Source organism: Equus asinus, chromosome 6 (assembly GCF_041296235.1).
Source record: "Equus asinus isolate D_3611 breed Donkey chromosome 6, EquAss-T2T_v2, whole genome shotgun sequence".
In the NCBI taxonomy this organism is placed as follows: Eukaryota; Metazoa; Chordata; class Mammalia; order Perissodactyla; family Equidae; genus Equus; species Equus asinus.
This window is the reverse complement of record NC_091795.1, coordinates 78,658,445-78,680,799: the sequence shown is the minus strand read 5'-3', so window position 1 is coordinate 78,680,799 and position 22,355 is coordinate 78,658,445. Positions and strand designations below refer to the sequence as shown.

At 40.2% G+C, this 22,355-nt stretch overlaps 1 protein-coding gene across 2 annotated transcripts in view; it reads left to right on the top strand.

The window, feature by feature from the left end:
• Positions 1 to 22,355, top strand: part of CLIP4 (CAP-Gly domain containing linker protein family member 4) — a 101,616-nt gene that overhangs the window by 18,643 nt on the left and 60,618 nt on the right. The window contains exon 1 of one of the 2 annotated variants that reach the window (XM_014850420.3): positions 9,314 to 9,541. The exons of the other annotated variant lie outside the window; for it this stretch is intronic. The gene's annotated coding sequence lies outside the window, so the exon portion shown is untranslated. Of the gene's footprint in view, positions 1 to 9,313; positions 9,542 to 22,355 lie in introns of those variants that run through there. 2 annotated transcript variants of the gene reach the window in all.

The following is a 22,355-nucleotide window of genomic DNA, read 5'->3' as shown; positions in this document are numbered from 1 at the left end:
GACTGCTTAACTCTTTGAGGTGCTTCCAAGGAGCCATCAAAAGGAAATTCATCTACATGATACAGACTGTGTTTGGAATCAAAGTATCCTAAATGTACTCTCCAAATTTGGCAAAAACTCATCCAGTTTTTTCTTTTTTTTCCTTGCATGATAAGCTGATTAATTGAAATAGATTCAATTTTTACCTATAAATTAGGTATTTACCTTACAGTAGGCTAACTGCTGTAACAAACAACCCCCAAATCTCAATGACAACACACTAAGAGTTATTGTTGTCCACACAATGCCAGTGTAGACATTCTTGATTGGATTGGTCTCTTAAACAGCTCTCCTCCAAGTGGTGACTCAGGGATCTGGGCCCTTCCATTCTGAAACATCAATATCTTCAAAATATGACTTCCAAGGCAGAAGAGGAAGGGAGTATGGGGAAGGCATAGCAGATACTCAACTGTCTTTGCTCAGTTGACACCCATCCTTTCTGCTCACATTTTAATGTCCAGGACTTGTCACATGGCCCCACTTAGATGCAAAAGAACTGAGAACTGTAATGGAGCCCTGGCAGGACAGCTACTTTCTAGCAATAGCTCTATACCACGGAAGGGGCGCCCAAGCTTTGGTGGCCAAGTAGTCTCCCCTACCACATCCATGTTTTCAGATGAGGAAACTGAGGCTGAAAAGTTTGGATCATTTACTCAAGTCACATAACTAGCATGTAGTTGATCTGGGATTAGAACCCTAGTCTCTCCCACTCCAAAACCTGTGTCGTTCCTACTATGTTTTTTTTTCATAAGATATCTGTATTTCAAGCTTCCCTGGGCTTTGGCTGTCCACCTCATGTTGGACTTTTCAGTCACGTGCCCAGATTCTGGCCCCACCAGGAGGAAGCTTACGGAAGCCTAGGAGAAGCAACTTCAGGTTTGCTCTGCAGCACAAAGAAGTCCCCTAAGTTGCCCTTCCAAACTTTCTCTGTCTCTAACCAGTCCCTTTGGATTGCTGACTCGGCTGGATGGTCATTGGTTTTAATTTTGTCCTCGGATAGGGACTTTCAGATAACCCTTAGCCCTGAATTCTAGGTCCCACCGGAAGCCCCACGCTCCACAGCCTCTGACCGCAGCCCAGCCTCCTGGGTCTCTGGCCCTCAGCTGGCCCACCTCCCAGGACTCTAGCTTGCCAGGTTGGGGCCAGAGAATTGAACATGTAAAGTGGCTTCATATTGGCCACAGATTTAAAGTCTCTCCCAGGGGAAGATAAGGAGTATAATTCTATCCCAGAGAGATTTTAAAGTAGGAGATGTTGATTTCAGTAAAAATGTTTGCATTCCATAAACACAGTTGAATTTTACAAGCATTGTAATTTTTATTTTTGCTTATTACTTTCCACCCTTTTCTTCTATTCGTATATATATTTTACATAGCTGCTAATCATGTTGTACATACCATTGTATCATCCTTGTTCACTTCAACACACTGTTAACATTTTCCACGTTATGCTCCTTCAAAGCACTTAAGGAAAAAATTGTGATGTGTATAATCAGGGCAGCAGTCTCTGACTTTAACAAAAAGATAAACAGCAGAGTCTCCAAAGCTGTAAATCAAAGCACAATTCGTGAATTTGCTAACTCTTCTTCCAAGGCAGATGTTTCTCAGAGAGAAGTCCTGTGCAGAAATGCATATAGACACAACCACACACCTACCCTGTGCCATAGGTGGATGGAGAAAAGGGTGACCAAATGGACAGGATTTATTTGAGAAGCCAATGTCTGTGGCAGAGCAAACATCTTGAAAGCGGGCAAGCCAGGACTTAACCTCGGGTCTGGCTGATTCTCAGGCTCCCGCTCTCTTCACTGTGTGAGGCTGTCTGCTGTGACAACTGCAAAAGAGGAGGTTGAAGTGCGTTAACGATTTTCACACTCTGTTCTAAGGAATCCTGGTAGGCCTATGAGGGGTCCAAGGGACACCTCAACTCTATCCAAGCACTTCCACTTTTCTCTGTTTAATATATTGGGTTTTCCTGTAAAATATCTTGTGAGGAGATTTAGCAAAGATCTACTGGGACCTAGCATGTGCCCGATTCTGGGCTGTCATAGTCCCCGTGCCATTGAATATATGATTTCCAAGGCCCTTCAGCTTCTAACATCCCCATACTTAAGACTGTGGTTCTGTAATCGTTTGTCCCTAACAGAGACAGAGCGATAGAGTAGAAGTCTGATTGCCATCCGCTCCTCACTAGTGATTGTTAGAGGGACCCAATTCTCAAACCCGGTAACATGGAATCCTCTCCTCTTATTGGTCAAGATTTATTGATCTGATTTTAATTAAAATAATATAGACATTCATCAGATTGTACAACAGCTTCATGGTCTTCCAACTTTCTTTTATTTTTTTGAGGAAGATTAGCCCTGAGCTATTATCTGCCACTCATCCTCCTCTTTTTGCTGAGGAAGACTGGCCCTGAGCTAACATCCATGCCCATCTTCCTCTGCTTTATATGTGGGATGCCCACGACAGCACGGCTTGACAAGCGGTGCAAACGTCTGCACCTGGGATCCGAACGGTGAATCCCGGGCCGCCAAAGCGAACGTGCGCACTTAACTGCTGCACTACCTGGCCGGCCCCTCTTCCAACTTTCTTAATGCCGCTGTTTTCATCATCATATTTTTAAAATTGAAAAAAGTTCTTACTATTTTTCCTCAATGTGAAGACAATCCCTGCACATACGTAAGTCAGAAAATAAAGAAAAAAACTAAAATGTGAATAATCTTATTGATTCGGAGATGATGATGATGTTAATATTTATCATCATGAGTGTGCCAGGCTCTGTTGCAAACACTTTATATATCTTATTTAATTGCACTGTCTGTAGCTCATACTGCATGAGGAGTGGGTTGTGAAACTGAACATCCGAAAATGGAATTTCACGTTGTTTTTAGACAAGACCCCACCCTAGGAAGAGAGGAAAGATAAAATTAAGCCTAGGTTTTCCCGGAGCTGGTCGCTGAGGTGTTGTAAGGAAGACTCTGAACTGAACAGACCCTGGCTCCATGGGTGAGTGGAGTCCCGTGCTTTCTTCACTCCTGCCCTTTCTTCCACCCCCCATGCCCATGAACATCCCTAGCTCTTTGCCTTTGCCCTCCAGGTCTTGGTCTCTCCATCTGTAACGCAGGGAAGATAAGATGGTGCAGGCAAAGGACTGCTGGCCTTGGAGTCGGAACACAGCACACGGGAGAGGAATTAACTGAGAATTCATCCAAACTGTTACGTCACTGCTCAGCCAAGTGTCATCAGAAGGACCCACGGGAAAATTCCTAGTCCCCAGCAGGGAAGTAACAACGGAATCTAATTCCTGGACTTCTGACTGGGTGTTTATTTGTGTACTTACTTTTAAACATATGTACCCTGGGCTTTGGAGGGAGGATAGCTGTTAGCAGTACAAACTTCTCAAAATAGACTCTTTACTCTTGCTGTTTATGGTTTTGCATGTGTGCAGCCACTTTGGGGAACGACATCGGGCGATGATATGAATTTGTGGTGGAACGTAAGCGAGGACCAAGTCTCATAATTTCCCAGGGTTAGCAACAGGGTAAGAGAGAGACTGGACAAGAGTCTTTGTAATACTGCAGACAACTCTGTGCATTTTTCCTTATATTTAAATACTGTAACTTTTTCTGAGAGTCCAACAAAACTGCCTTTGGGTTGAAGAGCAGAGAGCAGGCTCAGTTCTTCTTAGCCTTTACATCCGTAGGAGTGGTTTGTCCATGCTGAATGGGGGATGGGACACCTACTACCATTTATAACCTTATCTGGGAAATTTCGTTCCTGCTTACTCACAACTCTTTTGAATACATCCTGTTTATAAATTTAGGATTACTGAGACAAAAATAGTCATCTTCCCCCCAAGCCCCTAAGTATTCATAATAATATTTAAGAGAGATTAATTATCCAGGACTGACTCTGAAGAACAACTCAGGCAGGTGATGATTAAAATACTTGAACTGAATCAGCCAGAACTTTGATCTTGGATTTCCAGCCTCCAGAACTGGGAGAAAATACATTTCTGCTGTATAAGCCACCCAGTCTATGGTATTTTGTTATGGCAGCCCAAGAAGACAAAGATAGATATTAATTTTTAAGACAGGATATTTTTCTTTATTACGGAAGTAATATGTTTAAACAGAAACTTGTATATGAATGTCTATAGCAGTATTATGCACTACAGATAAAGGTGGAAAGAACTCGAATGCCCATCAACTGATGAATGGGTTGACAAAATGTGTTATATCCATACAATGGAATATTATTCAGCCACAAAAAAGAATGAAGTATTGATACATGCTACGACATCGTTGACCTTTGAAAAATTATGCCAAGTGAAAGAAGCTAGATACAAAAGGTCACAATATTATATGAGTCCATTTATATGGAATATCCAGAATATGCAAATCCATAGAGACAGAAAGCAGAGTAATGATTGTCAGGGGCTGGGGTGATGGGGGAATGGAAGTGACTGATAATGGGTAAGAGGTTTCCTTTTGTGGTGATGAAAAGGTTCTGGAAATAGATAGTGGTGATAGTTGCATAACAATGTGAATGTACTAAATGTCACTGAAGTGTGTGCTTTGAAGTGGTTAAAATGGTAAATTTTGGGGCCGGCCAGGTGGCGCAACGGTTAAGTTTGCACATTTTGCCTCGGTGGCCCAGAGTTCGCTGGTTCGGATCCCGGGTGTGGATCTGGCACCACTTGGCAAGCCATGCTGTGGTAGGCGTCCCACATATAAAGCAGAGGAAGATGGGCATGGATGTTGGCTCAGGGCCAGTCTTCCTCAGCAAAAAGAGGAGGATTGGCAGCAGATGTTAGCTCAGGGCTAATCTTCCTAAAAAAAGAAGGTAAACTTTATGTTATATGTATTTTTTTTTTAAGATTTTATTTTTTCCTTTTTCTCCCCAAAGCCCCCCAGTACATAGTTGTATATTCTTCGTTGTGGGTCCTTCTAGTTGTAGCATGTGGGACGCTGCCTCAGCGTGGTTTGATGAGCAGTGCCATGTCCGTGCCCAGGATTTGAACCAACGAAACACTGGGCCGCCTGCAGCAGAGCGCACAGACTTAACCACTTGGCCACGGGGCCAGCCCCTATATGTATTTTATTAGAATAAAAAAGCAATATATGCAATGTAAAAATTTAGAAAATACAGATAGCTCAAAGAGAAATAAAAATTAATATCTATCTATCATCTATCTATCTTGTCTCAGTAAAGACAGGATCTTGCTATACTTCCAATTTGGAACCTAGTTTTTCTCTTACTATATCATAAAAAGATTTATATTCATATCACCAAATATGCTTTACAGCACTTATAATGGCTACACAGTATTCCACTGAATAGAGGAAAAATAGTTTCTTTGGCCAGACTCTAATCATTGAACATTTAGGTTATTTCTATTTTGAATAATACTAAAATATCCTTGTAGGTAAATCTTTGCTCACATTTGTGATTATTTTCTAGGATAAATTCTGAGACATGGAATTACTTAGCCAAAGGATGTAAACATTAAAAAAAATTGACTTTATTTTTCTAGAATAGTCTTAAGTTTACAGAAAAATTGAGCAGAGAGTTGCCATATAACCTCGCTCTACAGTTTCCCCTATTATTAACATCTTACATTAGTGTGATACATTTGTTACAATTATTGAACCAATATGGATACATAATTGTTAACTAAAGTCCATATGTTAGTCAGATTTCATTAGTTTTAGCCTAGTGTTATTTTTCTGTTTCAGGATTCCATCCAGAACACCACATCACATTTAATTGTCAGGACTTCTTAGGTCCCTCTTGGCTACGACGGTTTCTTAGACTTGCCTTATTTTTGGTGACCCTGACAGTTTTGAGAAGTACTGGTCATATTGTAGGATGTCCCTCAATTGGGATTTGTCCAATGTTTTTCTTGTGATGAGATGGGAATTATGGGCTTTTGAGAGGAAGATCACAGAGGTATCGTGCCATTTTTATTCCATCACATCAAAAGTACATGCTGTCAACATGATTTATGACTGCTGATGTTGACCTTGATCACCTGGCTGACGCCATGCGTGTCCGGTTACTCAGCTGTGAAGTTATTCCCCCCTTCTCTACTACTCTCTTTCTTTGGAAATATGATGAGCAGCCACACCAAGGGAGTGGGGAGTTTTGCTCCCTCCAAATATAAACGTTTTTAAGGCTTTTGGTACAAACTGTGAAATTAGTCTGCAGAAAGATTTCACCAGTTTACATTCCCAGCAGCAGTGTGAATATGTGTCTACTTTATTGCAAACTTGCCAGCATTGGATATCATCTTTTCAAAAAATCTGCTGATTTTAAAGAGGAAAGATGGCATCTCATTTTAATTTACATTTATGGGTTTGTTAGAGAGTTTTTATATTTTAAAAATTATGTATTTTGTTGGCTATTGGCATATTTTCTTTCAGGGATTACTTGTACACCCTTTGTTCATTTTTGAAAATTGGGGTGTTTATTTTTGTTTTGTTAATTTTCAGGATATTAACATTTTAACTGGTCATATATGTTGCCATGTCGCCCGTATTTTTTTTTAAAGTTTTCCTTTTGACTTCTAAGTTTACTTATGATATTTTTGGAGTACACAAGCTTTCATTTCACATAATCAACTCTATCAGTCTTGTTCTTTATAATTTCTACCTTTATTCTCATGTTTAGGAAGGCTAAATTCATACTTTGTAAAGTACCTGGACAGATTTAGATTCAGGAAGCCATTATTATTGTTTTTTGGGATGTTATTATTTCTAAAAGTTGGGTTCTGGTGAAATGGGAGGACATGACTAGACTGAACTTTGTCTCTGAAACAGTTAACAGAGAACTCGTTTCAAGAAGGATGACTGTACATTATGGCCTCTCTTAGGGATTCCTGGGACTGGTTTTAATGTTTTAAAGAATTTTCAAAATGGAAGTGAACTGGCTGATATATGATACTAAGTTCTTTGGAGCCACAAAATGGCAAACTAATATGATGACTGGAAAATGTGAGAGGTGAGCTTTAAAGTGAATGAGGATAAGAAGTGTGATTATTAAGTAAAGGGACTAATTTGATCTCCATTCCTCAGTAATTTACATAGCCAAATGAGCAGCCAGAAATGGGGAGGTGGAGACTTGGGGGTGGTATGGTGGCAGGGTGGCCATTAGCATGTATTTCAAAAAGTAACTGTTTCCCAAAAATATTTTTAGAACAATCTCATTTAGAATATTTTTTGAGCCAATTTCAGTAGTGAAATAAAATTAGTCTAATTACTGTTCGTTGTACTTCACAAGGTAAAATAGTAAATGGAAATAAACCAGATGATACTACGGCAGACTCTGAAGTGGAAGGCTGATGGATGTGATTTTCTCTCTCCTTACACTCATCAGATTTCCTCAGGGCATCTCGAGCCCCTTTCCTCAGGGCCATGTTGGGGAAGCCTTTCAGTGAAGAATGAGAGCAGGTCAATGAATCATTGACTTCTAAGTTCAAAGGCTCCCCTTCAGGCGTAAGAAAAGATCTGCACAGGGATTGGAGGAGACAGAATAGAACAGTCTCCACCCCACACCACTGCCCCAATAGTTAAAAAATACCTCCTGGGCTAGGAATGCGAAAGAGTTTAGAGAGAAGGCACAGGGTCACGTGTGAGTGTGGGACTCTCTGTGCCTCCCCTCTGATCTCAAGGTCTCAAGTCCTGAGAGAAGAGGTGCCCGTGTCCCCTTCCTGGGTTACAGCCTGAGTTGGGGAGAGAGCAAGCCAGCAAGCCATGGGGAGAATGCCTCAGGTCATCTTAATGTGGCAGTGTTGGACAGGTGGTGTGGCGTGTCTAAGTTCAAAAGGATGAGAGACTTGCCAGCCCCAGTCTCCCGCAGGTCAGAGTGGCATAAGAAGATACTCACAATGTCCTGAAGGCCACCGTGTAGAACACATTTAGCAGAGACAGAGAGCAGGGGGTCAGCCCAGGATAAGATGTGAGAACCAGGTGAGGATGGAGCTGCCCTCTCAATGGAAAGAACTAATGGGAACCCCTTGTGTCCCATGGACCACCCCGGTCTCCTCTCATGGGAACACATGTCATCTGCTATACCCAGAGCCAGGCGGGACAGATCAAGACCAATAAGTGGACCCCTCAGATAAGCCCTTGAGAGCTAAATTCCAAGGAAGAGAAGGGGGGGAGGGGGAGAGTAGGGAAGTTTTAAACCCAAGTGTGGTAGAATTATGCCCTTGACTTGACTAAGAAATGACTGAATTTGAGTGAGTTGCTCCGAGAGTGACAAGATTAAATTTTCTCTACTTTGAAGGAGAATGGAGGCTCAAGGCAGAAATTACACTCAATTATAGGACAATAGAGAAAATTACGTTTTTGCACATTTGAGTCAGTGACTGTGAAATTTGTACTGGCTTCAATAATTGCAGGCAGCCAGGTGTCAGTAAAATCTTACTATTAGACCAAAGAATCATTACGGGCTGCGCTTCCGAGTGTTATCTGATCTGTGGCTGCAGCTCATATGGCCAGAGCAATGTCTTATCATCAGAAATCACGAAGAAATACATTCAAATTTCTGTTCAAAATGTTCTCTTTCTAGGGGCCGGCCTGGTGGTGTAGCAGTTAAGTTCCTGTACTCCACTTCCGCTGCCCGGGGTTCACCGGTTTGGATCCTGGGTGCGGACCTTCGCACAGCTTATCCAGCCATGCTGTACGGGCTGGTGTCCCACACATAAAATGGAGGAAGACGGGCACAGATGTTAGCTCAGGGCAAATCTTCCCCAAAACACAAAAAAGTTCTCTGTATATCAGAAAGCAGCGCTAACGCTTATAGGTAGAAAAAGTATATTTTTTGGAGTTCTGAGGAGGCCCGGTCCAGATTATAACCCTCTGACCAAAAGGGGGAAGATATGAAATTGCAGGTTGTGCTGGATAGCTTCTGTTTGCCCCACTCTGCAAGCCTCTCCACCCCCATCCCTAGGCAGAGCATCACCAGGGCTCCTGCCCTTGAGAGGCATTGGCGGGAGCTGGGAGGGAGCGAGAAGAGTGAGTCCGAGTATTGATTCCCCCATCTCCCTTTGGGAGAGTCTCTTCAGCTTCTGGGACTTCTTCCTTTCTGTGAGGTGAAGGGCCAGGCCCCATTAAGGATTCTTCTTCCTCTGCCATTGTTGCTGGCAGCCTAAGAGGTAGGTTAAGGGCCCTAACTGATGGTTCTGGCCCTTTAAATCTGGTATCCATAGCACCACAGGCAATGTCATTGTGATGTATTTGCTGCCTGTTAGGAAAGCAGGCTGGTGCACTCAAAGGAGGACTCCACCAGAGGAAGGCAAGTCAAAGCCTGCCACCACCACCCTGGCTTCCTGTAATCCGCATCTGCACCTGGGTCCAAGGGAGCCCATTATGAAAACACTTATTTCCATACACTCCCAACCCACATGCTAAACAATTTGTGCTCTTGCTGAGGAAGACTCATGAAAAACTGAACTGTTTTCTTCTGGGTGACATTGAGAAGACAGTGACATGATTTGGGTAAGTTTCATTGTAAAATGAATCTCATGCTTACCCAGGCCTCCGATGAAACCTCATTTCTGCTAAGGCACAGGTGAGCATCCTGAACAAAGCATAATATTATTTTAGCCAAATAAATTGGACATATATTGTGAAGCAATTTAAACATTTTACAGAAATGCATCCTTTCGTACATAATAACATCAAAAAGTCAGTTCAGTGCAAAAAACTTGAATGGAGTATCAAAAATGCTTCACGATCCACTTTTTTTTTTTCCTTTTACAATCAGTGAACCAATCTTGATATGTTACTATTAACTAAATGCTGTAGTTTAGGTCAGGGTTCACTCTTTGTGTTGTACATTCTATGGGTTTTGACAAATGCATAATGTCATGTATTCACCATTACATAGTTAGTTTAGTTTCACATAGAATAGTTTTACTGACCTTAAAAATCCCTTGTGCTCCACTGTTCATCCTTCTCTTCCTCCCTCCCAGACTCTGGCAACCACTGATCTTTTTACTGTCTCTATAGCTTCTTCTTTTCCAGAATGTCATACAGTTGGAATGATATAGTATGTACCCTTTCCAGACTGGCTACTTGCACTTAACATTATATATTTAAGGTTCCTCTAAGTCTTTTTGTGGCTTGATAGCTCATTACTTTTTAAACACTGTATAATATTCCATTGTATAGATGAACCACAATTTGTTTATCCATTCACTTGTAGAAGGACATCTTGATTGTTTCCAATTTTTGGCAATTATGAGTAAAGCTGCTATAAACATTCATGTAGAGGTTTTTTTATGGACATACCTTTTCAAATCGCTTGGGTAAATATCTAGGAGTGTAATTGCTGGATCATGTGGTAAGACTGTACTTAGCTTTATAAGAAATTGCCAAACTGTTTTCCAAAGTGTCTGTACCATTTTTCACTCCCACCAGCAATGAATGAGAGTTGCTGTTGCTCCACATTCTTGCCAGAATTTGATATTGTCAGTATTTAGGATTTTAGCCATTTTAAGAGGTTTGTAGTGGTATCTTATTGTTTTTTTAACTCTTTAATAACATATGATGTTGAGCATCTTTTCATATACTTACTTGCCACCTGTATATCTTCTTTGTTGAGTTTTGTTCAGATCTTGTACTGGTTTTTCTAGTTGAGTGTTTTCTCATTGTTGAGTTTTAGGAGTTCTTTGTATATTTTGGGTGTAAGACCTTTATCAGATGTTTTGCAAAGATTTTCTTCCTGTCTGTGGCTGTCTTTTCATTCTCTAAACAGGGCGTTTTGCAGAGCAGAAGTTTTTAGTTCTAATGAAGTTCAACTTGTTAATTTTTTCTATAAAACAACTGGATCATGTATTTGGTGTTGTATCCAGAAAGTCATTACCAACGTCTAGGGTCCCTTAGATCTTCTCCTGTGTTATCTTCTAGATGTTTTATAGTTTTGCATTTTACATTTATGTCTATGATCCATTTTAAGTTAATTTTTGTGAAAGATGTAAGGTCTGTGTCTAGATTAATTTTTTTGTATGTGAATGTCCAGTGGTTCCAGCACCATTTGTTGAAAACACTGTCCTTTCCCCATTGAATTATCTTTTCTCCTTTGTCAGAGGCTGGTTGACTATATTTGTGTGGGTATATTTTTGGGCTCTCTATTCTTTTCCATTGATCTATTTGTCTTTTCTTTTGCCAATACCATACTGTCTTGATTACTGCCGTTTTATAGTAAGTCTTTAAATCGAGTCTTGCCAGTCCTTTGACTTTGTTCTTCAACATTGTGTTGCTTATTCTAGGTCTTTTGCCTTTTGATATGAACTTTGGAATCATTTTGTCAGTATCCACAAAATAATTTACTGTGATTTTGCTTGGGATAGCAGTGAATGTATGGATCAATTTGTGAAGAACTGACATCTTAATAATATTGAGTCTTCTTATCCATGAACAGGACTATCTTCCCATTTATTTAGATATCCTTTAATCGCTTTCATCAGAGTTTTCTAGTTTTCCTTATATAGCTGTTGTACATATTTTGTTAAATTTATACCTGAGTATCTCTCTCTGTCTCTTTTTTTTGATACTAATGTTTATGATGTTGTGTTTATAATTTCAAATTCCAATTGTTCATTACTGGTATATGAGAAAGCAACTGATTTTTCTATATTGGTCCACTTTTTAAACGTATTCTTTGTCCTTTTCTCTCTTTGCTTCTTTCTGTCTCTTGAAAGAGAGGAAGGAACTCAAGATTTGGAGAAAGATATTAAATTAAACATTTAAAAAAATTAATAGAGGGTGGGAACAGGGGCTGAAGGGAGCACTTGTGTGGTGACAGACAAGAAATAATGTACAACTGAAATTTCACAATAATGTGAACTATTATGAATCTCAATTTAAAAAAAGAGAAAAAAAGAAAAAAATTAACAGATTTTATTTTTTAAGAGCAGTTTCGGGTTTTCAGAAAATTCAGCAGACAATATAGAGAATTCCTACATGCCCCATTTGCCCCCCACAGTTTCCCCTATTATTAATATCTTGCATTAGTGTGATACATTTGTTACAACGTTCAATTTTAAGTTTAATACAGCATTAGATATTGAGTGCTTTTAGGCATACAAAAGAAATGTTCCCCGCCCTCATGGAGTTTACAACCTCACTGGGAAGGAAGGGAAAATTGCTTCCACCTGAGCAAGTAATAAAAAATAGTATACAACCAGGTTTTAAAATGTGTCCTTCCTTAGCAAAAGGAAGAAATTAGCGTAGTTTGTAGTAGTTAGGGAGTTAGCTCTCCAGGGAAGAGGTGAGAAGTAGGAAGGCTCTGGAAGGGTAGTAGCATTTGGGTAGGTGGAGGTAGATTAGAGTCAAGGTCTAAGCAGGAAAGTGGCCTGCAGAAGGATGCAGAGGTGGGGATGTTGGAGGAGTGGGCTTTATTACATCAGACAGAGGTGGGAAACAACATTAAAGAGCGAAAAAGACAGAGGTCCTGAATGTCAATGTGAGTAGTAACCAGAACTTGATAAAGCGCTTAGAGTTGAGCTTCTAAGCAGATCCTTTGGGTCTGGTTCTTTCAGGACTATTGGGTTTTGGTTTCACATACACCTCAAGGCAGGTATTCTGAACCATTTTCTTCTTTGAATCAGAATTACAGGCTCATGCCAGGGAGTGTTTCTAAAGAGAAGCACTGCCCTTCTGGGAAAAGCCACCAAATGGAACTGCAGATTGTTCATTTGCCACAAGAGGAGCATCCCATGTACACACATCAGGAAGAAGGCAACCTGCTTGGGAGGTCAAAAATAGCCACGCATACCCGAAGGGAAGTTTCCCTCAGTTCTCCAGGCCTCTCTGACTGGCTGCATTGAACTCACTCTTTGAAGCGCTCTGCCATTTCTGATGAGCAGGAGAACTTCCTCTCACGGGGGAGGAAAGCCATGGGGCAAATGTACGAATCCCATAGCTTTAATCTCTTCTCACTACTAAGGGAAGAACAAAGAGGGCATTAAATGCCCCATTTTTGTTTTCTTGGTCTGAGTTAGCTTACCTCAAGAGGCCTCTCCAGAGTTACACGCAATTGCTTCTTCAGGTCCCAGAAATGACGCTGCAAGGATTCAAGAGAGTTTTTGTAGTGAAGGGACACATCCATATTCAGAACTTCAGTCACTGCCTTCTCCACAGACATTACCTTCCCTCATAGTATCTCTCTTTTTTTCCCCCCACTCCTACTGCCACCGCCTAAGTTCAGGCCACCACCTGACTATAAGGACAGCCACACACTTGATCTCTTTAACTATAGAGCCCCTCATAGTGACTTGAGTTCAAAACATTGGATCCGTTCCTTTCCTTCCTGAAGTCTCTCATTCTTTCTCTGAAACATCTCTTCCTTTTGGTTCCCACCTTATCCCAGGACCTTACCTTTAACTCTCCCGTACGCTGTGCATCAAACGTAAGCTCTTTGGCCTGGATCTCGAGGTGTTCCCCCTAAACACTTACAAGGCTCTCCCTTGCATTGCTCCTGTCTTTGTTCACTGCTGCTCATGTTTATCCCTCTGTCTGGCATTTTTTTCTTCCCTCATCCTTCAAAGAAAAATTTAAGTTCTACCTCCTTATGTAGGGTTGCCATTTTAAGCAAATAAAATACCTAGATATCCAGTTAAATTTGAATTTCAGATAAACAACAAATAATTTTTTAAAAATATGGTGCATACTTATACTAAAAGATTATTAGTTGTTTATCTGAAATTCAAATTTAATTGGGCCCCTATATTTTATCTGTGAACCCTACCACTATGCAACATTTTCTTGTTCCAATTCTCCCTTATCTCATTCTTTCAGTTCTTAAAGCATCTAATTCGGTCTTTCATTATATGCTATATTGTACTTATTGATTATATATACAGTATTAACACTTATCGAGCAATTATTCAGCATCAGGTATGGGGCTTAGTTCTTTTTATAAAACAGATTATTGAATTCTTACAAGAAATATGTGATAAAGTAGGTACAACTATTATACCTACTTTATAAATGAAGAAGCTAAGTATCTGAAAGGTTATTCTATTTGTTCAAGGTCCCAAAGCTAATTAAACTTGATCTTTGGTCTATCTATGGGGTGACCATCTTGTTCTGGTTTTCCTGCACTGTTCTGGTTTTAAAGCTAAAAGTGCCATATTCTGGGAACCTTCTCAGTGCCAGGCAAACTCTATATGTCTGACTTCAAAGGCTGGAATTCTATCACGTTTTCCATTTTTTTGAGAGTTTCACTTTTTTTTCTTTCAGTTGGGTTATAAAATCCATAAAGACAAGGTGATATCTGTTGGTATATACTATCCTAAGAATTACTTAGTAAGTGCTTGACAAATAAGGACTGGGAGCTCCCCTCACAGGCCACAGCTCTTTTCTTGGGCTCTTTGGGTTGCAGGAGCTGAGGACTGGGTCTTGGGGGTGACCGATCTTAGATGTGGCTGAGACTTGAGCACGGCCAGTGGCCTTTGCAACAGAGGTGCACAAGTGTCTGTGATGTCACTGGTCATTGCTTGAGAAGATGCTATGCTATTGTTACTCGCAACAATGCCTCTAAATTGGTGAAAATGAAGCTCCTTGGTAAGTGTATGGTGCCTCACACTAGAAAAGCTGAACTTTGAGAGATGCACTGCTATGAAATGTGAGTTAGGGCGTGGGTGAGGCTGGAGAAACAGAAACCCTGGTGCCAAGAAGAGTGGAGTGCCTAGGGTGGGCAATAAGTCTGTCAGCACCTTGTTGAATGGACAGCACCCAAGGAAGCTGAGTGGCTGGTCTTTTTTTGCTGGAAATGTGCTTTCGTGCAATGGGCATATGTTCGAAAGATGATTATATTACATTATTATAGAATATCCTGTTAAAATGATGATATGTATGTTATTGCTATGCAACAAAGTGGTTAACGAGGTGTGAGGGGAAATGCAGAAACAATAGATTTCCATCCCCCAAGGGCATCCGTATAACTTGTCTCAACTTCATTTTGAATGCGGGTCATTATTGAGCACACATTAAACATAAAAACTAAGCTGTCTGTGGAGAAAGCATTTGTAAAAATCATTTGCTATTTTTAAAAGATCTATTTGAATTAAGACTCTCAAGGCAACTTATTTTTAGTCGCTAAATTTCACTTCAAAATGCTTGAATTTGAAAATATGCTTTTGTTTCAGGCTTTTTTATTAAGAGAGCATAACAGATATGGGGCAGAAAGGTTAGGCAGGAGTTTCCATTTTGAACAGTGCTGACAGATTCCTTAGTCTTTCCCTTTTTGGAAACTCATAGTGGCTTTTCCTCATCCCCACGGGGTAATCCCTCAGCCTCTCAGTGTGACATTCAAGGCCATTCCTGGTCTAGCCCCAACCCATCTTTCAGCTCATCTCCTACCCACCTGTACCATAGGCTCTACCCCAGCTAGATTCTTCGTTTTCTTCTAAACACACGGTTAGCTTTTTTGTCTCCAAGACTTTCTCTTGCAAAGGGTCATGGTTAAGTTTAATTTCTTGAACTAGACTGTCTGGGTTCAAATCCTGGTTTTTCTACTTACTGTGTGATCTTGGGCAAGTTACTGAAGTATTCTATGCCATGAGTTCTCTGACTGAAAAGTGAAGTTAAAATGGTATTTCTCCTTCAGGAGCAAAATAATTCATAAAAGTCCTTAGAACAATGCACAGTAAATGCTAGCTCCTCATTTATAGAACTGGATCTCATTATCCTCCCCACTTAGCTCAAAAGCTCTGTCTTCCTTAGAGCCTTTCCTGACCACCCCACCCTGCCACGTGCTCTTCCTCCTGGGAAATCCTGAGTACTGACACTGTTCCTTTGGCACGTGGTTGGTGTTCTTTGCTCATGATTGTGTTTTCATTGATTGAGCACTCACTCAGAGTCAGGTCTTGTGCTCATGACAACACTTGGAGGCAGGTATTCTTCTTTACCTCACTTTGTAAAGGAGCAAACTAAGGCTCAGAGAGGTTAAGCGATTTGCTAAGCTTATAGAGCTAGGATGAAATGATTCTGGAGTTCCAACTCGGGTTGCCCACAGTTGCAGCCATGACACTCTCCCTCCTTTCCTAGAAAACAAGGAGTGGATCTTACACCATGGTTGCCTTCATTCTGCCCTTCAGGTGGGAGGCACTCAGTGTACTTCTGGTGATTTGATGGACAAATGTGTGATTTGGCTGCTTTTCCAAGTGTCATTCAGTGCCTTATGGTTGTGATTATCTTAATGATGATAAAGATACTGCATGATGTATCTTGACGGGCTTTAAAAAGATAGATTAGGAGCCGGGCCCGTGGCCTAGTGGTTAAGTTCAGTGCACTCTGCTTCAGCAGCCTGGGTTTGTAGGTTCAGATCCTGGGTGTGATACATGTCAGCCATGCTGCAGTAGCATCCCACATATAAAGTGGAGGAAGATTGGCACAGATGTTAGCTCAGTGACAACCTTCCTCAAGCGAAAAAAGAGGAAGACTGGCAATGGATGTTAGCTCAGGGCTAATCTTCCTCAGCAAAAAAAAAAAAAAGACTATAACTTATTCTTCTTGGGTTGAATCCCATGTAAATCTAAAAAAGCAATTCACATTTATTTTTCCCTTAACTGTTCCCTCCTGTTGCAAATACGGCTACATGAGAAATGTCAAAATAGTCTTATTATCAATGCTGTTTTTGTCGCAAAGGAGAATTTCTCATGACTCAGTACCAGCTAATTGGTCTGTCAATGGCTTTCTTTGTTAGGTGAGTTATTTGATCCATTGTTGACAAGGTGCAAGCTGCTTTCCACCCACTCTGGGGAAGCTCCAATAGGTCTGACATTCTTTCACCCTCTAATCAAGATGCTATTAAAGCAGCCGACAGTTTACAGTGAAGGAGGATAAAGCTGTATTGGTTTTGTAAACAGCTGCTGGAAAGACAACTTGATGGAGCTTTCGTGATGTACGAATGGTTCTCACTTTAGAGTGGGTGCAGGCATGTGATACAAAGACAACTTCTGTGATTTCTAAATTCATCAGACATAATAGTCTATCTCTACTGAGGCTGAAATCTTAAAAAACCAGGCCCATTCAGTCAACACATGCTTATTGAATTTGTACTAGGTGCCAGATACTATTCTAGGTATGAGGATATAGCAGTGACAGAAATAGACTAAAATTTCTGCCCTCTTGGTGCTTTTTCTTTTAAAACTTTTTATTATGGAAAAATTTCAGATTTATGCAAAAGAAGAAAGAATAATATACCCATCACTCAGTTTTAATAATTATCAATATTTTGTCATTCTTTTTTCATCTATCCCTCCCATCGTACACATTTTTATTGAATAAATTTGACATGTAACATTGTGTAAGTTTAAGATGTACCTTGTGTTACTCTGAGAACTTTATATGTTGTAATCTGATTGCCGATGTAGTGAGATTTACCACATTACATAATTATAGTACAATATTATTGTTTATATTCATTATACTGTGCGTTAGATCTCCATGGCTTATTTACTACTGGTTACAAGTTTGTACCCTTAAACACCATCATTCTCATCTCCCCTCCCCCACCCCCTGCTAACTACCATTTTACTTTCTGTTTTTTATAGGTTTAATTATCTTAGATCCTACATATAAGTGACATCATACAGTGCTAGTCTTTCTCTGACTTATCTTGCTTAGCATAATGTGCTCAAGGTCCATCCATGTTGTCGCAAATGGGAGGATATCCCTCTTTCTCATGGCTGAATAATATTCCATTGCGTATATGTACCACATCTTTTTTATCCATTCATCCACTGATGGACATTTGGGTTGTTTCCATATCTTGGTTATTGTGACTAATGCTGTGATAAACATGGGAGTGATACATCTTGTTGAAATTCTGCTTTCATTTCCTTTGGGTATATACCCAGATGTGGAATTGCTGGATTGTATGGTAGATCTATTTCAAATCTTTTGAGGAAACTCCAGATTGTTTTCCATAGTGGTTGGACCAATTTACATTCCTACCACAGATTTATTTTTAATGGAGCACTTGAAAGCAAATCCCAGATATTAAACATTTTATCATACATACTTCACTATGAATCTCTAACAGATAAAGACTTTTAATAAAGACATAATTGCAATGTCATTATCATACCTAACAAAAATGATAAAAAATTATAAATATCATTTAATATCCAATTCAAGTTCAATTTCCCTCAATTGTCTGAAGAATTTTTTTACATTTCTTTGTTTGAATCCAGATCCAAACAGGGTCTGCACATTATAGCGTGTGGAGAGAGCTCTTAGATCTCTTTTGATGTATACCAGGTCTCTTAGCTATTTTTTGGTTATAGGAATTAGGTTGTTTACCCTGTATAAGTTCCCACATTTTGGATTTGGCTGACTGCATCCTCATAGTGTTGTTTATGATATTCCTTTATGCTTCACGTTTTGTATAAAATGATAGTTATATCTAGAGACTTGGTTAGATTCAGCTTAAATTGGGGAGGGAGTGCATTGGAACCAACATTCTAGTGGAAACTGGCTTGATGCCATTTTTGTGTGTCAGAGATGTTTCTGGAGGTGTCTTGGTGGCAAGAAATTTGGGTAGCCAGTATGAAAAACTTAGTTCTTGCACAATGTGGCAATTTTGATCCTCATGCCATGAAACACTCCCTTTGTTCTTTCTTCCTTTATGTTGGCCTGTAAAGAAGACTTTTAAAAGTGGTTGTGTTACATGATGTTTGGGAGTGGCACCAACTGGAGGACCTAGGAAGATATTCCCCACATAAGAACAAGTTGGGTTTGAAACCCTCATTTGTCTGTGTCTTATGGGAACCAGGCTAACAAAAGAGAGAATAAGCTTGTAGAATAGCATGAATCTAAATTAGAACAAATAGTTGAATTAGAATATTTGAGGGGGTCTTTAGGGTTTATTTGTGAAAGATACCCAGGTGATTCAAATGTGCAACCAGGAATGAGAACCATAGATTCAGAAATAAGGCTTGTGAGGTCTTCAGTTTGTGGCGCTCTTCAGCAGGAAGTCCCCACTTGAAGCCTTGAGAAAGAAGTAGAGATGGTCAGAGGAAAGCAAGCTCAAGTAACAGTAGTAGGAAGTCTCCAATGACTATTGATTTGTAGGGATTTCGGTGGTATTGATGAATTTCTTCATCAATAAATGATGTCATAAACTTTTTTTAAGAATGGAGAATGGGACTTTGATTTGGGGAATCCAGAAATATCAAAGAAAGAAAGGATAACTCCAGTGAGCAAACAGAAGAATCGAGTTATCATTTATTGACATGGGGAAGGGTTCTATTTTGAACATGTTATACTTGAGATGCTTATTATACACCATAGACTAAATGCTGAGTAGGCAGTTGGATATATGTCTGAAGTTCAGGGCTGAAAATAGAAATTTTGGAATCATGAAAATAGAGATGGTATTTAAAGCCATGGACTGGATGAAATCACTTCGTAAATGAGAGAATGGCTTCCTGGAAGCCACATGAAAAAGGTCCTTATAGGACCATTGTAAGGGTTTCTCTGAGGCATATCTAGGAGGGTGATTGCCAAGTCATAAAGCATGCTGATAACATTTTCATGAAATACTGCCAGTCTGCTCTACACTATGTATTTACCAGTTATACACTGCGCATACACTATGCACTTACCATTCCCATCAACAGTGCACGAGGATTCCCATTTCCCCACATCTTTGCCAATATTTGAGATTATCTTTCTAATTTTTGCCAAGCCGATGGGTAAAGCAGTTGTGTGTTGGAGCCGGCTCATGAGAGCAGATTGAGCACACTCCTTCCCAACTTCTTCTTCAGTAACTTCACACTGGTAGTTTAAAATTGGCAGGTGTGAGAGTAATCACACCACGGAAATTGGCAAATGTTACAAATTAGGACTTTCTCCCCTCAACCCTGAGAGCTGGTTTTTTATAAAGATCTTTTTTATTTTTTTCCTTTTTCTCCCCAAAGCCCCCCAGTACATAGTTGTATGTTCTTCGTTGTGGGTCCTTCTAGTTGTGGCATGTGGGATGCTGCCTCAGCGTGGCTTGATGAGCAGTGCCATGTCCGCGCCCAGGATTCGAACCAACGAAACACTGGGCCGCCTGCAGCGGAGTGTGCGAACTTAACCACTCGGCCACGGGGCCAGCCCCCCTGAGAGCTGGTTTTTAAACATATATCAGCATACCAGGGGCTATAGGTAGTATCATACTGTTTGTATTTCTATTCTCTCATCACTAGTGAGTTTGAGCATCTCTTCTACGCTTGCTTGACATTCTGGCTTTCCCTTCTGTGAATTGCCTATCCTTATTCTTTTCTCATTTTTATGTTGGATTTTCTGACTTCTTTTTGTTGGTTTACAAAAACTTCTTATATATTTTAGATATTAATCCCTAGCTGCTTTTGAACATACCATACATCTTCTCCCAATGTGTCAGCTGTCTGTCAATTTTTTCTTATTCTTCATTGAAGATGTAGTCAATTAACTGACATGTAGGTAAATCTCCCAGTCTTTTAAGATTTGTGCTATTGTAGTCTAGTTTTATGAAGTAAATCCTTACTTCATATTCATAAGGATATTCTCCTACATTTTCTTTTCCACCTTTCAAATGTAGGCCTTTAATCTATCTGGAGCTCACCTTTGTATATGGTGCACATGGGGCATCCAACTTTATTTTTTCTTCATAAACTGTCTGTTTCACCAACACCATCTTCCAAATAATTTATATTTTTCTCACTGATTTTTAGTACCAACTTTACATATATTGAGGTCCCATGGGTCTGCTTCTGAGCTCTCCATTCTGCTTCACCGTTTTATTTGTTCCTGTAGTAGCCCCATACTATTTTTATCACTATGTGGTAATGTATAATATCTTTCTTTGCTCTTGCTTTTCAAAATTGATTTAACTATTGAAAATTTTATTTTTCCTTATATATTTTATAAGTTTATTGAAATTCCTTAAAATTTGAGTTCCCTCTGGAATTTTGGTTGATATAACATTGAATTTAGAGATTAAATGGACATTTTTACAATGTAAAGTCATCTTATCCATGGCATATCTTCATTTGTTCAAGCTTCTCTTATGTCCTTACACAGAGTTTTAAAATTTTCTCCATAAAGTTCTTGCGAGTTGTTAGGTTAATTTCCGGATATTATGCTGTAGAGTTTCATTGCTGTTGTCAGTGATCTCTTATTGTCCATTATATTTTCTGGTTGCTTACTGCAGACGTAGAGGAAGCTATTGATTTTTAGAAATTGATCTCGTACTTGGCAATCTTATTGAACTCACTTATTACTTGTAATAGTTGATTGTGTTGGGTCTTCTATGCTGATGATCATATCATCCGCAAACATGACAGGAGGATTTTAGGGGTTCTACCCAGTGCTCTGTTATTCTATATTTAACTACCTCTGCTAGTTGGGTTCCAATCTGGCAGCCCAATTCTGACAGCCAGATGACTCTTGTGGTCCTCATGCCCTGTACGTTCAGATTCTGGAAATGAGCCCTTGTATTCTTCCACTGTGAATGGTATCCTGCCCAATACCTCAGTCCGTGTAAGAGCTGTGGCCCTGTCTTCTTTTGTCTCTTTCCCCTAACCGTTTTCTCATGGTTTAGGGTCCCGTTAGCCACTGACAGACCTTCCTGATGCTGACTATCTCGTGGTCTGCCTGAATTTCTCAATGATCCCTGCTGCTCAATGCTGCATTTCTGTGTCTTGAATGCCTTAAAGGACACCCTGTGTAGGTAATGCAAAATGGAGGATCAACATAGGCCTTCACATCAGACAGACTTAAATTTAAATCTTATTTCTGCCCCAGGGTATGTCAAACAAGTTTTACAGCCTCCTGGAGTCTGTTTCTTCATTTGTAAAGTGAAGGAAGTAAGGGCTCATAGGTAGGGATCATGCAGGTGTCGCTTAGTAATGCCCCTTTCTCCACACTGATGCTGACTACTGATGCTGAGCACCTCCTGGGATTGTGGTTTGTTGCTTCTTTGTCCAGGAACCTTCATGTGCCTTCAGATATAGTCGAATCTGAGCAGCTGTGGCTGGACCATATCCCCATGTGCCTTCCCATCCCAGCAGATGGTTCAAGTTCCAAGTTCTGGCCCCATATCATTGCCCCATCCAACTCTTGTTAACTGGGCAGTACCTGGTTCTAAGACTTGTATGACCCATGGGGTGTTCCAGGAAGCATGACTCCAGTGAGTACTTGCATTCTTGATGGTGGTCTAGGGAGTAACTTCAGTATTTTGGACTAAGGCCACCAAACGAGTAGAGAATTTGCCCTGGGAATTTGCCCATATACTGAATGGTGTTGGGTGTAGCAGAAAAGGCCAGTAGTCTGG